General features: G+C 40.3%; 1 protein-coding gene across 15 annotated transcripts in view; it reads right to left on the reverse strand.

Moving 5' to 3' along the window:
- The window catches only part of ZNF148 (zinc finger protein 148), a 149,539-nt gene that overhangs the window by 121,374 nt on the left and 10,691 nt on the right, over positions 1 to 17,474 (reverse strand). The window contains exon 1 of one of the 15 annotated variants that reach the window (XM_063807063.1): positions 9,727 to 10,068. The exons of the other annotated variants lie outside the window; for them this stretch is intronic. The gene's annotated coding sequence lies outside the window, so the exon portion shown is untranslated. Of the gene's footprint in view, positions 1 to 9,726; positions 10,069 to 17,474 lie in introns of those variants that run through there. 15 annotated transcript variants of the gene reach the window in all.

A 17,474-nucleotide genomic window follows, 5' to 3' on the forward strand; every position in this document is an offset into this window, starting at 1 on the left:
AAAAATTTCATATTGTTAAGAGGAAAATACTTCACCAAATCACCTACTGATTCAGTGCAACTCATATCAAAACCCCAGAACCTTTCTTTGCAGCAATGGACAAACTAATGCTAAAATTCATATGGAATTGCAAAGGACCAAGAAAATCCAAAACAATCTTGAAAGAAAAGAACAAAGTTAAAGGATGCATACATTCTGATTTTAAAACTAACAAAGCTACAGTAATCAAGACACTGTGGTACTGGCATGAAGATAAACATATAGATCAAGGAATAGAATTTAGAGTCCAGACTTAAATAACTAAATTTATGGTCAATCTTTTTTGTTAAATTTTATGTATTCTTTTTTTTTTTTTTTTTTTTTTTCTGAGACAGGGTCCCACTCTGTCACCCAGGCTGGAGTGCAGTGGCACGATCTCAGCTCACTGCAAACTCCACCTCCTGGGTTCAAGTGATTCTCCTGACTCAGCCTCCCAATTTTATGTATTCTTTTTATAGAGGTGGGGTCTCATTATGTTGCCCAGGCTGGACTCGAACTCCTGGGCTCAAAGATCCTCCTATCTCAGCCTCCCAAACAGCTGAGACTACAGGAGTGTGCCCATTGCACCAGGCTAAGTCAACCAATTTTTTGACACCAAGACAATTCAGTAGAGAAAGAAGTCTTTTCAACAAACCAGTGCTAGAACCAAGGAATATCTACATGCAAAAGAATGAAACTGGATACCTTCATCATTCCATATACAAATATTAACTCTAAATGGATTAAAGACCTGGCTCAGTGGCTCATGCCTGTTATCCCAGCAAACGCAGGTGGATCATTTGAGCCCAGGAGCTTGAGACCAGCCTGGGCAACATGGCAAAACGTCATTTCTACCAAAAAAAAAATACAAAAATTAGCTGGGCGTGGTGGCATGTGCCATAGTCCCAGCTACTCGGGAGGCTGTAGCTGGAGGATTGCTTGAGCCTGGGAGATCAAGGCTGCAGTGAGCCTTGATCGTGCCACTGCACTCCAGCCTGGGTGACAGAGCAAGACCTTGTTTCCAAGAAAAAAAAAAAATTAGTTAAATGAATTAAAGACCTATAAGTAACAGCTGAAGCTTCAAAAGTGTCAGAAGAAAAGTCTAGTGTGGTGGCGCATACCTATAGTCCCAGCTACTCAGGAGGCTGAGACAGGAGGATCACTTGGGCCCGAGACGCCAAGGTTGCAGTGAGCTGTGATAGCACCACTGCACTCCAGCCCAGGAAAAAAAGCAAGACCCTGTCTCAAAAAAAAAAAAAAAAAAAAAAAAGCTATACAACAGCAACAGCATCAAAAACAATACTTAAACTTAACTAAGGAGGCAAAGACTTGTATGCACTGAAAACTACAAAACACTGATGAAAGAAATTGACGACACAAATAAATGGAAACACATCCCATGTTCATGGATTAGAAGACTTAATGTTAAAATGTCCATACTACTCACAGCGATGTACAGATTCAATACGATCTCAATGAAAATCCCAATGGCATTTTTTACAGGAATACAAAAACAATCCTAAAACCCAAACAGAACCACAAAAGCCCCCGAATGTAGCCAAAACAATCTTGAAAAAGAACAACAAAGCTAAAGGCCTCACACTTCCTGATTTCAAAACACATTAAAACAGTATGGTACTGGCATAAAAACAAAACATACAGACCAATGGAACAGAACAGAAAGCCCAGAAATAAACCCAGGCATACAGAGGCAACTGATCTTCAAGAAAGGTGCCAAGAATCCACAACAGGAAAAGAACAGTCTCTTCAATAAATGGTACTGGGAAATCTGGGCAGCTATATGAAAAAGAATTGAAGTTTGACCCTCATTTTACACCATACATAAAAGTCAACTCAAAATAGATTAGAAACTTTAATAAGGCCTGAAACTGTAAAACTCCTAGAAGAAAACATGGGAGAAAAGCTTCATGGCACAGCCATGATTTCTAGGATTTGACACCAAAAGCACGGGCAACAAGCGTAAAAACAGACAAGTGAGATTACATCAAGCTAAAAAGCTTCGCAGAGCAAACAGATCAATCAACAGAGCAACCAGGCAACTTATGAAATGGGAAAAAATATTTGCAACTACACATCTGCTAAGGGGCTAAAATCCACAATATACAAGGAACTCCTACAACTCAATAGCAAAAAATAACAAATAGCCTGCTTTTCAAATGGGCAAAGGACCTGAAAAAATATTTATTCAAAGACAACATACACAAGGCCAACAGGTATATAAGCAGATGCTCACCATCAGTAATCATCAGGAATATGCAAATCAAAACCACAATGAGATACCATCTCACACCAGTAAGAATGGCTATTATTAAAAATCATAAACTAACAGATGTTGGTGAGGCTGTGAAGAGAAGGGAACACTTAAATATTGCTGGTGGAAATGTAAATTAGTTCAGCCACTGTGGAAAACAACTTCAAGATTTCTCAAAAAACTTAAAACAGGCCAGATGTGGTGGTTTACACCTGTAATCCCAGCACTTCAGGAGGCTGAGGCAGGAGGATCACTTGAGTCCAGGAGTTTGAGGTTGCAGTGAGCTATGATCTCACCACTGCACTACAGCTCAGATGACAGAGCCAGACCCTGTCTCAAAAAACAAACAGACTTAAAACAGAGCTACTATTTGACCCCACAATCCCATTACTGGATGTATATCCAAAAGAAAGAAATCATTATACCAAAAAGATACATGAACTTGTATGAACAACCATTATCCAAAAATAACAATAACAAGTATTGGCAAGGATGGAGAAATTGTAAACCCTGTGTACTGTTCATAGGAATGCAAAATGGTGCATAATTTTTTTTTTAAGTTCAGAGGTTCCTCACAAAACTAAAAATAGAACTACTGTATGTTCCAGAAATCCCACTTGTGCATATTTATCCAAAAGAATTGATAATGGGTTTTGGGTTTTTTTGTTTTGTTTTTTGAGACAGAGTCTCACTCTGTCACCCAGACTACAGTGCAGTGGTGCAATCTCGGCTTACTGCAATCTCCCGTCTCCTGGGTTCAAGTGATTCTCCCAACTCAGCCTCCCAAGTAGCTGAGACTACAGGCATGTGTCACCAGGCCCATCTAATTTTTTTTTGTATTTTTATTAGAGACAGGGTTTCACCATGTTGGCCAGGTGGGTCTCAAACTCCTGACCTCAAATGACCCACCTGCCTTGGCCTCGGCCTCCCCAAGTGCTGGGATAACAGGCGTGAGCCACCACCATGGATTTTTGAGGAAATATTTGCACTCATGTTAACTACAGCAGTAGTCCCCAACCTTTTTAGCACCAGGGACTGGTTTCATGGAAGACAATTTTTCAATGGGTCAAGGATGGTTTCAGGATGAAACTGTTCCACCTTAGATCATCAGGCATTAGATTCTCAAAAGGAGCATGTAAAACAGATTCCTCACCTGCGCTGTTAAAAATAGGCTTCACGCTCCTAAGAGAATGTAAGAGAATCTAATGCCACTGCTGATTTGACAGTAGGCAGAGCTCAGGCAGTAATGCTCACTCACCTGCCACTCACTTCCTGCTGTGCAGCCCAATCTGTAACAGGCCTCTGACTGGCAGCAGTCCATATATATACACACACACACAATGGAACATTATTCATCCTTAAAGAAGGAAATTCTATAATGTTGACAACATGGATGAACCTTAAGAACATTATAAGTGAAACAAGCCAGTCACAGGAGGCCAAATACTGTATGATTCCACTTTTATGAGGGATTTAAGATAAAGTAGTCAATCTCATAGGAGCAGAAAGTAAAACAATGGTTGCCAGGGGATGAGGGGAGGTAGAAATGAGGAGTTGAGGCTGGGTGTGGTGGCCCACACCTGTAATCCCGGCACTCTGAGTGACCAAGATGGGAGGATCGCTTGAAGCCAAGAGGTCGAGACTACAGTGAGCTGTGATTGCACCACTGCACTCCAGCCTGGGCAACAGAATGAGACCCAGTCTCTACAAAAATAATTTAAAAATTTAAAATTAGCCAGGTGTGGTGGCAGGTGCCTGTAGTCCTAGCTACTCAGAAGGCTGAGGCGAGAAGCTTGTTTAAGCCCAGAAGGTTGAGACTGCAATCTGTTACCGTGCCACCACACTCCGGCCTGGGCCACAGAGTGAGACCTTGTTTCTCAAAAAAAAAAAAAAAAAAAAACGCAGTTGCTATTCAATGGGTATTGTTTAAGCTATCCAAAATGAAAACGTTCTAGAGATCTGCTGTACAACATTGTGCTTATAATTAACAATACTGTATTGCACACTTAGAAATTTGTTAAAAGGATAGGTCTCATATTATGTATTTTTTATTACAATAAGAAAATTTTAACTGTTATGCTTCAAAAGACACTATCAAGAAAGTGAAAACAACCCACAGAATTGGAGAAGATATATGCAAATCATTTACCTGATAAGTCTAACATCCAGAACATATAAAGAACTCTTAAAACCCAACAATAAAAAGACAACCCAACTAAAAAACAGGCAAAAGATCAGAAGACATTTCTCCAAAAAATACATACAAATGGCCAATAAGCAGATGAAATGATGCTCCACAGCATTAGCCAACAGAGACATGCTAATCAAACCATGAAATATTGCTTCACACCCACCAGCATAGCTATAATCAAAAAGACAGTATGAAGTGTTATCAAGGATATGGGGAAACTGGAACCCTCATATACTGCTGATAGAAATGTAAAATGGTAAAGCTGCTTTGAAACATAGTCTGGAAGTTACTCAAATGGTTAAACAGAGGTACCACATGACTCAGCAATTTTTCACTCTTACATACACATACACAAAAGAAATGAAAACAAATGTTCACATAAAAACTTGCACATGGACGTTCACAGCAGCATTATTCACAATGGCCAAAAAAAAAAAACAAAGTGGAAACAACCCAACAACTGATGAATGAATACAAAAAAAAGTGGTAAACCCATATAATAGATTACTATTCAGCAATTAAAAGGAATGAACTGCTGACACATGCTACATCATGTAACATTACACTAAGTAAAAGAAGCCAGACAAAAAAGATCATCTACTTTATGATTCAATTCATATGAAATGTCCAGAACAGGCAAAGTCCTAGAGACTGAAAGTAGACTAGTAGTTGCCAGGGACGGGGAGGAAGAGGGAATGGAAATTGACTGCTAATGGGTAGTTTCTTTTTAGGGTGATGAAACTGTTCTAAAATTGATTATGCTGATGGCTGTATGCCTCTGTACGCTGAAAACAACTGAACTGTATAGCTTAAGTGGGTGAATTGTATGGTATATAAGTTATACCTCAATAACACTGTTTAAGGAAAACTATATGATGGCTGGAATTTGCTTCAAAATAACATGGAAGATCTAAGTAAACGGAGAAATATCCTGTGGTCATGGACTGAAGGACCTCTATATTAAAAAAAAAAAAAAAAAGATCTTCTCGAATTCAACTATAGGTTTATTCAATTCCTATCAAACTCCCAGCAAGATTTTTTTTGTAGATACAGATGTGATTATTCTAAAATTTATATGGAAAGGCAACAAAACCAGAAGAGCTAAAACAATCTTGACAGAGAAGAATGAAGTGAGAGGAGGCACTCTACTCGATAAGACTCACTATAAAGCTATAATAATCAAGACAGCGTGGTACTGGAGGGAAGGCAGACACACTTATCAATGGAAGAGAATACAGAACCCCAAAACAGACCAATACAAATATGTTCAACTGATTTTTGAGCAGTTTGGAAGTTTTTTAAATAACTAAACCTGTACTTGCCATACAACCCAGCAATCCCACTCTTGGGCATTTATCTCAAAGAAAGGAAAACTTTTGTTTACAAAAAACGCTGTACACAAATGTCCATAACCTCTTTATTCATAATAACAAAATACTGCAACATACTAAAAGTTCTTTAACAAGTGAATGGCTAAACAAAGTATGTATACAAAGTATACATACATAAACAAACTATGTCATTCTGGAAAGAACAAAACTATAGATAGTAAACAGTTTGCCAGGGTACAAGGAGGAGTGTTGGAATGGGGTGGGAATATAAAGGGATAGCAAGAGGAGTTTCCTTTGTGATGATGCAATAGTTCTGGATCTTGGTCTTGGTGGTAGTTACATGAATTTATATATGGGATAAAATTGCTAGAACTGTGAACACACAAAAATAAGTGCAGGTTTAAAAAGCAGTGAAAATGATATAAATTCTGTAGTGTGGTTAACAGTAATATACCAATGTCAATTTCCTAGTTTTGATGTCTTACTAGAACTTTATTAAGATGTCTGGGTGAAGGGTACACAGGACTATGTACTAATTTTGCCACTTCCTGTGAGTCTATAATTTTTTCAAAATAAAGGTTTTTTCCTGTTTTTATATAGTAGGGACAGAGTTTCGCCATGTTTCCTAGGCTGTTCTTGAACTCCTGAGTTCAACAGATTCACCTGCCTTGGTCTCCCATAGTGTAGGGATTACAGGCATGAGCCACTGTGCACAGCCCAGAATAAAGTTAAAAAAAAAAAAAATTAACATGTGAGGCCAGGTTCAGTGGTTCATGCTTGTAATCCCAGCACTTTGGGAGGCCAAAGCGGGAAGATCACGTGAGCCTAGGAGTTTGAGACCAGCCTGGGCAACATAGCAAGACCCCATCTCTATATAGAAACTAAAAAAAGAGAGAGGAGAGAGGGGTAAAGTGGAGGTACAGATGACATAAGCTTAGCCATTAATTGCTATATGAGAGTTCATAATATTCTATTTTTCATCATTTACATTTTTCCATAATAAAAGGTTAATAAAAATATAAGAAAGCCATATACCAAAATATTAAAAGCAGTTTCTCTTGATTCCATTTTTCTTTATGCTAATATGCATTTTAAGTTTTTTCTATTAAATAAATTTCTTACATAAAATTTAAATATTAAATTTCAAAATTTTTTTAAATTTCAATGTCATATATAAATTTTTAAGGAAATCTTTGCTCATATTGTCTTTTTGGAGATGTTCACTGCTCCTGGGGCCACACAAATCATACTCAGACATTCAGAGCCTGGAAAACTCAGTTCACTTTTTTTGTTTTGTTTTTAGGAAAAAAAATTAAATATAAAAGAACCCCATTGAGGGAACACTTATTCTATTTTATGGAATTGTTGCCCAATTCTTTAAAAAATTAATTTAAAAAAGAACCCCATTGATACTGCTTAAGCAATCTGAAAATATTTCATGTAAATATCCAATTTGTATTTCCCCAATTACATTTCACCTGAAGGTTCCAGTTATCTTTTTCTAAAATTAACTAGGGGGTCTTGCTATAACAGGTTTACAATCAGCACAATAATTCACCACTTTAGTGATCCTCACACAACAGAACAAATGTGTTAAGTTCAAGATACCCTAAGATGTTTCAGTAATTCTGGTTGAGTTTGCATTCAAAATTTTGCCTAAGCTATCATAACTAACTTTAATTGTTTTGTTTTAAAAATTGTATGTGGTCTTTTTAAATTTTTCAGACATTTTCTTAAAAAGCAACCACTGAAAAGTTTACAGTGGTAACAACACCATGCTGAAGAATTCAAAAATATGTGTGAATCTGAAAAAGTAACTAATTCACTGAAAGACAATATTTCTCACAATGCGATTATTTAACATTGTAATTTGATTAAATTTATCTGTATCAAGCAAAAGTGATGCCACACCCTTTCCCTCAGCAATGATTTAAACTAAGAAGTAGAGGTAATAAGAGACCTGAGCTCTGCATTATCTGTCCAACCTTGGGTAAGTCACCATCTCTCCATAACTCAATGTCTTCATCTACATACTGAAGGAGTTATACTTGTTAATCTTCCAGCTCCACAATCCTGTGTTCTAATGTTCTAATATATACTTCATAACCTTTGACCCATGATCATTCTAATGACAACATTGGAAAAAGATTTATAATATACATGATATAGAGATATCAATTAGATTACAAATAACTTTCATAGGTTTAAATCATTTGGGAGAATGTTATTCTCAGTACATCAGATCAGGGTTTTGTCAACATCAGCACTACTGACATTTTGCAGTGGATAATTTCTTTGTCATGGGGACTGTCATATGCATTGTAGGAGGTTTATCTACCCACTAGATGCCAGTGGAACCCCCTCGGCGTGCTGACCAAAAATGTCTCCAGACGTTTGACAAAATCACCTCTGGTTTGAGAACTATTGCATTCGATTTAAAATGTCCAGGGTTTCCAGACAAGGGAAAAAGAAGAAGACTGTTTTTGTTTTGTGATATAGGAGGAATGGCATAAGAAAAGACAGGAATGTTTTCCAGCAAAACAAAAGGTCGGGCTGGGCACAGTGGCTCACATGTGTAATCCTAGCACTTTGGGAGGCCAAGGCAGGAGGATAGCTTGAGGCCAGGTGTTTGAGACCAGCCTGCTCAACACAGTGAGACCCCAGTCTCTATTTAAAAAAAAAAAAAATTGCAACTCACATACTAGAAAAAGGTACCCTCTTGTATGAGGCCTAATGAAAACATTAATTAAATATTGTTGTGTGTGGCTAATGTAGTAACAATGAGAATAAAAGTATATAAGCTATGGGGAAATCCATAGGTATTCCATCCATGCCTTGTAAAGAATCCTCAATAAAGAGGTCCAAACGTTTTCAACAGAGATTAATGACATTAACTTAATTCCTCTTCTCCCTAGCATTTCAAGGAGGCTAAAAGTGCTCAAGTTACTTACTCCCTATTCTAACCACTGAGAACACTCGCATGAAAAACATATCTTCCCCCCGTTAAAAACCATAAGCATCTGCCTGTTGTAATCAAATGTAAATGTGGTACAAATCCCACTAGAAGTACCACTGGGTAATATCCTCAAGTCCTCTGTTTTTAAAGAAAGGCCAAAGAAATCCAGTGTGGAGAAATTACTTTTAAATGTTTTAACAGAAAAGTAAACGTTCACACGTTCACTTTTTGGCTCAGCCATATTTTCCACCAAACAGACAAACACCCAGTTTCCTTAGTCTATTCTGGGATTGGTCACCAGACTGGGCATAAGAGACCCAGAGTCTATTCCAGCTCCAAAACAGACTGGTAATCTCAAGCAAATTATTTACTCAGGTTAAGGTTCTATACCTGTATCATGCTAACAATACTGAAAATCTGCCCAGAAACAAGCACAGAGAAACCCAGGACTTCCTCCTGCACCCAAAGGACAACTGCAAATATATTTTTAGATTTATTAAATCTAAATATCTGAACAGGATTTTATTTATAGCAACATTTCAACATACTTGAAATTTCCAAACTGAGTGGTGCCTTTACCACTGCCCTCTATAAAATTAAGAAACGCTCTTGTTTAATCACACCATGCCTAATTTTGCAAAATTCTTCATGCAAACTCAACAAATCACAATTATTATATAAAACAAAAAGCTGTTTTAAATGCAAGCTGTTGGAAAGAACTTCAACTTTTGCATTTCCAACTCTAGCTTTCATTCTACTGCACAAGTAGTTCTTTCCTGTCATCGTAAAAGGTGTTTCACAAAGTCTGGAGAGCAAAAGTTTGCCCCACAGCCCAATTCTGGAAAGGCCTTAGGATTGTTCTTACCACTAGACAGGCAGGGTTTTTAAATATAAGGATACAGGTGTACATTTTTTGCTCTTAATACCCAGTAAAAAGCTGTCTAGTAAAGCAAGTTACCTGCTGACCTTTTCACAGACATGAAACTGTAAACACAATGCAGTTCAACAGAAGATTTGTAAAAGAGGAATAAGAAGAAAAACGGGTGTCCATCATCAGCCTTCGGCGGCCCCCCCGCTGTCTGGCGGACACTTGTTAGTGGCTGCGGAGAAGCCACTCACAAAGTTTCCCATCCCGCTGAAGGAAGGGGTCCTGACTGCGCCAGCGGGGCAGGCCCAGAAGGCGCGGTATCTGGGAGGTCCGGCCGCCGCAGACGACTCCGCCGAGGCCCCAAGTGCGCCAGCTTCTCCGCGCCCCTCCGCCTCCTCCTCCTCCTCCTCCTCCTCCTCCTCCTCCTCCCCCCTGCAGAGGGGCGCACGCGCACAGACACACGCACGCACGCACGCACTTACACACAAAAGGAAGTCATGGAAGGTGCTGGTCCCTGCATACAGGCACACTCGTGCGGGACACACACACACACCCCCCCCAAAAAGAGGCGTGCGGGGTTCGCCAGACGGTGGGCAAAAGCCCGTCCTCCCCCGCTTCCAGGGCCTGCTCACTTCAGGGAGCGCCCACTCGCCCAGCCACGGGCCAAGAGCGCACGGACCCAGGCGGGCGGCAGCCCACCCGCCACCACGCAGCTCCACTTCGCTGTTCCACAGCCACCAACCGCACAGCCCGCACAGTCCCGCCCGCGCAGCTGGCCCAATCGGGCCTGGGCTGCAAAAGCCCAGGGAATATGAGGGCTCCCTACTTCCAAGTTTCTTTAATAAAAATATTACATTTAATGATGCTTGTCAATATCCTCACCTCTACAAACCAAGGCCTGTTTAAGCCCCTTTCCTTAAAGAACCAGTTATCAATAGTATCCAACAAAACGCTGCAGAACACAGCTTTGTATTATCACACAGCCTGACAGTAAGAAATCTCTTTCAGTAGCCTCCGCCTTAATCCTTCCTCTTACTCTAACTTTTCCACACCCTAATTTACTCATTTTAGTTTTTTCTTGCCTTGCTGTTTTATATTGTTCCCAAAAGAAATCTTCTCTAAACCATCTTTCCATTTTACTTTTCTAATACTTGAAGTAACAAGCTTCATAAATCGGACCGGCACGGGGACTCAGGCCTGTAATCCCAGCACTTTGGGAGGCTGAGGCGAGTGGATCACGTGAAGTCAGGAGTTCAAGACCAGCCTATCCAAAATGGTGAAACCTCATCTCTACTAAAAATACAAAAAATTAGCCGGGTGTGGTGGCGGGCACCTGTAATCCCAGTTATTCAGGAGGCTGAGACAGGAGAATCGCTTGAACCCAAAAGGCAGAGGTTGCAGTGAGGCGTGATAACGCCACTGCACTCCACTCTGGGCAACAGAGCAAGATGCCATCTCAAAAAAGAAAAAGAAAAAAAAAAGCTTCATAAATCACTTCCATGATATCTCCCACTTTAGCTATTCAAAATCTCTCCACAACTTTTATAATTTTTATCAGCTCCTACCAAATCAATACATAAATAACTTTCTCAAACACTGCGTTTTTCTTGTCTGTTCTCATTTCCTCAAAGCTAACACTCTCCAACTTACACAAATTTGCCCCAAACTGCCATCAAAGTTTGTGCATCTATTCCAGAAGCCCCTATGGCTACAGAAAAATCTATTTCCTAGGCTCGTCTCCAAAACCTTGAAAATGACCTTTCCAAATATTCTGTAACAATTCATTTAACTCATTCATAACTCAAAACTAGTTCCACTACTAGTCCCACTTCCCTTAAAACTAATTATATAACCTAATCAAATAAACAAATTTTAATATTATATGTATCTACACATACAGGTGTGTACATATGACAAGCACACATATACAGGGGCCTGCAGAACAGCAAGTGTGCATTTCATTCTAATCTCTTGGATATTGGCTCTTCTCAATTTTACAGGGAAAACTTCTCCATGCCACCCTAGATGTTCAAAGGTCAAACCCCTGTATTGTGAAGACATTTATCTATGTTGAATTAATATAGTTATCATTTAAAACACACTTCTCTCCATGTCTACTATAATCCTTCCCATCACCTTCTTTAAGATACTCATCATTGGCCTAACCCACACAATCCACCCAAATATTCAGAATATGCTCTCCCTCAACAAGGTCCAGTCTGAGGCACATCCTAGAAACAACTCTAGACTGAATCAGGCAGGGCTGCTACATGATGGTACAGCCAAGTTTCATGAGTTGAGCAAAGTGAGAACCCTGGGCCCTCTCAGGCCTTCAACACTCTGAGTCTCCAGAGATCTTTCATTATTAAATTTGGTGGCTAAATAGATGTAGAAGTTAAGGCAGGAAGAAAGTGATGAAAGCCCAGGGCTAAATCCTGGAACTAATCCTGAAGCAAAGCTACACTAGGATGGAACACCAATACTACGTATTTTGTGCCTTGTCATATTTTTCTCACTGCCATTTCATGTTTCTACATTAAATATGCTTTCTCTCTCTCTCTCTGAAACATGAACATCAAAAACTCTGATATGGGCCATGCACAGTGGCTCATGTCTATAATCCCAGCACTTCAGGATTATTAAAGTCATTATAGACAAAAAAGAAAGTAAAGAGTCCACTTTAGTTCCCTTAGGACATCTCATTCTTACCATGTGCCCCATTCTTCCACATTTTACCCGAATCTCTTTACTTATGCAAGTTTTTGCCAGTTTTTGCAAACAGAAAACATGATGTGGTTTTCAAGCACACAAATAGAGATCTCAATGTCTCTATCACTGACAATATTTTTTTAAAAGCTGGCATGACATACTGCCACCTTTTATCATGGGTGGCATAGACTGTTCTTATTTGCACAGAGAAAGAATAGGTTTCTGACATCAGTTATTTCCTGCTCACTTCAGCGAGCGCCCACCTGCCTGCCCTGCCATGGGCCAAGAGCACACAGACCCAAGTGGGCGGCAGCCCACCCGCCACCATGCAGCTCCACGCCACTGCTCCGCCAGCTGCTAAGTGCACCGCCAGCACAGGCCCGCCCATGCAGCTGGCACAACTGGGCCTGGGCTGCAAAAGCCCAGGGAATACGAGGGCTCCCTACTTCCCAGTTTAATAAAAATATTACACTTAATGATGCTTGTCAATATCCTCGCCCCTACAAACCATGGCCTGTTTAAACCCCTTTCCATATGTTCTCTCCATATTTTCTCTGCTGCAAGCTACTCCCTCCTCTCTTATGCCTACAACTTCAACTTCCTCATTCATTTCCAGTCCATCTATTTACCAGATCCTATCAGCTTCTCCATGTTCTATTGTCAACAAACAATAGAACATCTTTTGTCTTTTACCTTCGTCTTTTTTTTTTAGACAGGGTTTTTGTATTTTTTTGATTTTTTTAGACAGGGTCTCACTCTGTGGCCCAGGCTGAGCACAGTGGTGCAATCATGGCTCACTGCAGCCTTGACTTCCAGGGCTCAAGTGATTCTCCCACCTCAGCCTCCTGAGTAACTGGAACTATAAGTGTGCACCACCATGCCCAGCTAATTTTTTATTTTTGTGTAGAGACAGGGTTTCCCTATGTTGCCCAGGCTGGTCTCGAACTCCTGAGCTCAAGTGATCCTCCTGCCCCTGCCTCCCAAATCACTGGGATTACAGGTGTGAGCCATCATACTCAGCTTACCTTATCTTTAATACACCTCCACCTCATCTTTTGTTTCCAATGTCTCATTTCTTAACCCACAAATATCTTTCAGCTAAATTTATATCAGTATATTACACATGAATGGTTATGATTTTGCAAGTATTATTTATTTTATAAACAAACTGTTGGGAGGCCAGGAGGGAAGATCGCTTGAGACCAGAAGTTTAAGACCAGCCTGGGCAACATAGGAAGACCACATCTCTTTAAAAAAAAAAAAAAAAAAAAATTAAAATTAAAAAATTAAAAAATATATATATACATATATATAGAAAAGAAAAGCCAGGTATGGTGGTACACACATGTAATCCCAACTACTCAGAAGGCTGAGGCAGAAGAATTGCTTGAGCCCAGGAGGCAAGGCTGCAGTGAGCCATGACTGGACCACTGCACTCCAGCCTGGGTAACAGAGAAGACCCTGTCTGAAAAATTAAAAAATAACAATAATAAGAGAACTGGTAAATGTAACAAATCTAGCTATTTTTCTCAATTCCCGTGGCTCAATGATTCTAATCACTATCAACTCTTGCCCAATTATTGTGACCACCTGTCTCATCTTACCTGGCTTTTCCTGGACAATCTGCTTCTCTCATGACTAGCTATATCATTCTCCTACTCCTTCAGCTTCATAAAAAAGGACTTGCTGCTTCTTGCTCCCCAGGACCACTCCCTGTTATCCTATCACTAAAAAATCGCTTGGGAGTCACATTACTCACTGAAACCATTCCTTCTGCAACATCTACCAACCTCCAGAACACCCTCCTATTTCCCCTACCCAATAACTTCAATTCTACTTGCTCCCAAATTCAGCCATTATTCTCAATGACTTCAACAAAGATGCTCAAGAACTTTCTACACCCTGACCTTCAAAAACTCCTAAGACCTTCATCTGCACTTCAGCTAGCCACAAAGAAACAAAACAGAGCCATCAACTGAAAAGTGCTAGGCCGGGTGTGGTGGCTCACGTCTGTAATCCCAACACTTTAGGAGGCCAAAGCAGGTGGATCACTTGAGGTCAGGAGTTCGACACCAGGCCTGGCCAACATGGTGAAACCCTGTCTCCATTAAAAATACAGAAAATTAGCCGGACATGGCGGCTCATGCCTTAATCCCAGCTACTTGGGTGGTTGAGGCAGGAGAATCACTTGAACCTGGGAAGCAGAGGCTGCAGTGAGCCAAGATTATGCCACTGTACTGCAGCCTGGGTGACAGAGCGAGACCCTGTCTCAAAAAAAAAAAAAAATAGTTACAATCCACTAGGATTGTAACTTCAGAGACCACCCCCCTTTTCTTTATCCACAACTACTTTATATTCTAGTTGTAGACCTGCTCTTTACCTCCACTTGGCTTTATTGTCTCCCTATATAATTTAAACCTGTCCAACAGCCATTTTAACACTGTCCTCTCCAGAATATCATGACCTTCCATTATTCTCACTATGCATCTCCCCAGTGATAGACAATCCTCACCATCTGTTTTCTCCATGCCCACGCACTGGGTGTTAAGCACCACCAGAAAGCTATGAAATCTTCCACAACAGATTTATTCTAAATACAACTCTCCATCTCATTGACTAATCCAAATCATTTTCATATTTAAATCCCTAATCCCAACAAATACTCGAACCCTTCTATAAAATTCCCTCAAATCACACCTTCTCCACCTGTAATCAAATCCTCTTCACAGCTTCTAAAATGCTGTAACTTCATCCATCTGTTACTTCTTGCCTCCAGTTTTAGAGTAAGAGTTGTTGTTCTTCCTTCTCAAACTAAACTTCTTTAATCAATTCCTGTATTTATTGCTTCCATATTCTTCCAACCCACTCAGTAAACCACCATGCACCCTGGTCTCTGAACTGCTCTCTTGAAGACCACAAAAAAAAAAAAAAAAAAAAACTAAAAAATCTATGTTCCAAATCGTATGATCCCCCACCAAAGTCCTTACCCGTTTTTTGTTTTTGTTTTTGTTTTGAGACGGGCTCTTACTCTGTCACCCAGGCTGGAGTGCAGTGGTGCAATACCAGCTCACTGCAACCTCCACCTCCCAAGCTCAAGTGATCCTCCCACCTCAGCCCCCCAAGTAGCTGGGACTACAAGTGCACGCCACCACACCCAGCAAAGTTTGTTATCTTTTGTAGAGATGAGGTTTCGTCATGTTGCCCAGCATGGTCTCGAACTCCTGAGCTCAAGCAATATGCCCACCTCAGCCTCCCGAAGTGCTGAAATAACAGGTATGAGCCACCATGCTCGGCCAGTCCTTACCCTCTTTTTGGCAATGACACTTAAGCTACCCACCTTGCTTTATGTCACTGTAATGATTCTACTCTGACTTCTCTGGTTGTTTCTTCTATCTGAAATCACTGCTGCTCTTCCTAGCCCAAATGTGGATATTTTCCCAAGGTCTGACCTGGAGCCTCCTATAATTCTCAGCCACTGAGGGTCTCATCCCTCACCACTGTTTCTACATTTTCATTCTTCATATGGCTATCTTCCCCCAGCTACCCAAAATAATCTTTAAACCATCACCCTCTCCTACAATCCAATTTACTCCTGAGGAATTAGAATATATAATGATTTCTTTTTAACTAGAATTGGAATGCATAATGATTTCAACTAGATTCTTCAACTATTACTTCAATTAACACTTCAATTATCAGTCCAAATAATTTCATAACCGTCAGTGCCCTAACTAAATCCAGAATTAGTAGCTATATAATTATCAACTCTATGTATGTATTCCCAACTCTATATTGGACTTCTTTTCTTAGCTCCAATCCAGTACTGATGCCTCACACACAGGTCAATGTGTCTTAAAACCCCAAAACAGTTCTGCTAAGTGATCTAATAATTTCTATTAATGGCACCATCAATCTCAGTCACCCAGATTAAAAGCCCTAGAGCTTTTCTTCAGTTTTCTTTTTCTCTACTGTTTCCCAAAAGCCTATCTGCCATCAAACCTTCCCATTCTTTCTTTGAGGTATTTCTTATAGCTATCCCTCTCCTTTTATTCCCACTATGACTACCCAACTTATACCCTCAATACTTCACACTTTTTTTTTTTTTTTTTTTGAGACAGGGTCTCCCTCTGTCACCCAGGCTGGAGTGTAGATTTCAGCTCACTGCAACCTCTGCCTTCTGGGTTCAAGTGATTCTCCTGCCTCAGCCTCCCGTGCAGCTGGAACTACAGGCATGTGCCACCATGCCCCGCTAATTTTTTTATCTTTGTAGAGACAAGGTTTCGCCATGTTGCCTAGGCTGGTCTCAAACTCCTGAGCTCAAGCAATCTGCCTGCCTCAGCCTCCCAAAATGCTGAGATTACAGGCATAAGCCACTGTGTCCAGCCTACTTCACACTTTTTCCTAACTTTGTCTCCCAGTCACCAGGTTCTCTTCATTACAAAAAGAGAAAGGTCACCAGATTAGTATTCTTAAATAGTCTCTTATTTACCCGTTCAAAAATCAACACTGGTTCTCCACTGCATACTGACTTAAGTTAAAACTCCTCAGACTTCAGCCAGGTATGGTGGCTCATGCCTGTAATCCCAGCACTCTGGGAGACCGAGGTGGGCAGATCACTTGAGGTGAGGAGTTTGAGAACAGCCTGGCCAATATGGCAAAACCCTGTCTCTACTAAAAATGCAAAAATTAGCTGGGCGTGGTGTCACATGCCTGTAATCCTGGCTACTAGGGCGGCTAAGGTAGGAGAATAGCTTGAACCCAGAAGGCGGAGGTTGCAGTGAGCAGACATCGCACCACTCCAGCCTGGGTGAGTGAGACTCTGCCTGAAAAAAACAAACAAAACTCCTCAGACTTCAAAAAACTTGAAACCATCCAATAATCATGGAATAGATAAATACACTGTGGTATATTCATATGATAGAATACCACACAGCAATGAAAAAAGAATAAACAGCCAAACATAACATGGATAAAACTCACAGACATGCTCCTTGAGAAAAAGGAACTAGACACAGAAATTGGGTTCCACTTATACAAAATTCAAAAACACACAACACTACTCTGTTATGACAAAAGTCAGAATAATAGTTATTTTTGGTTGGATGAGATATCAGCTTGGAAATGGCACA

Source organism: Pan troglodytes, chromosome 2 (assembly GCF_028858775.2).
Source record: "Pan troglodytes isolate AG18354 chromosome 2, NHGRI_mPanTro3-v2.0_pri, whole genome shotgun sequence".
Classification (NCBI taxonomy): Eukaryota; Metazoa; Chordata; class Mammalia; order Primates; family Hominidae; genus Pan; species Pan troglodytes.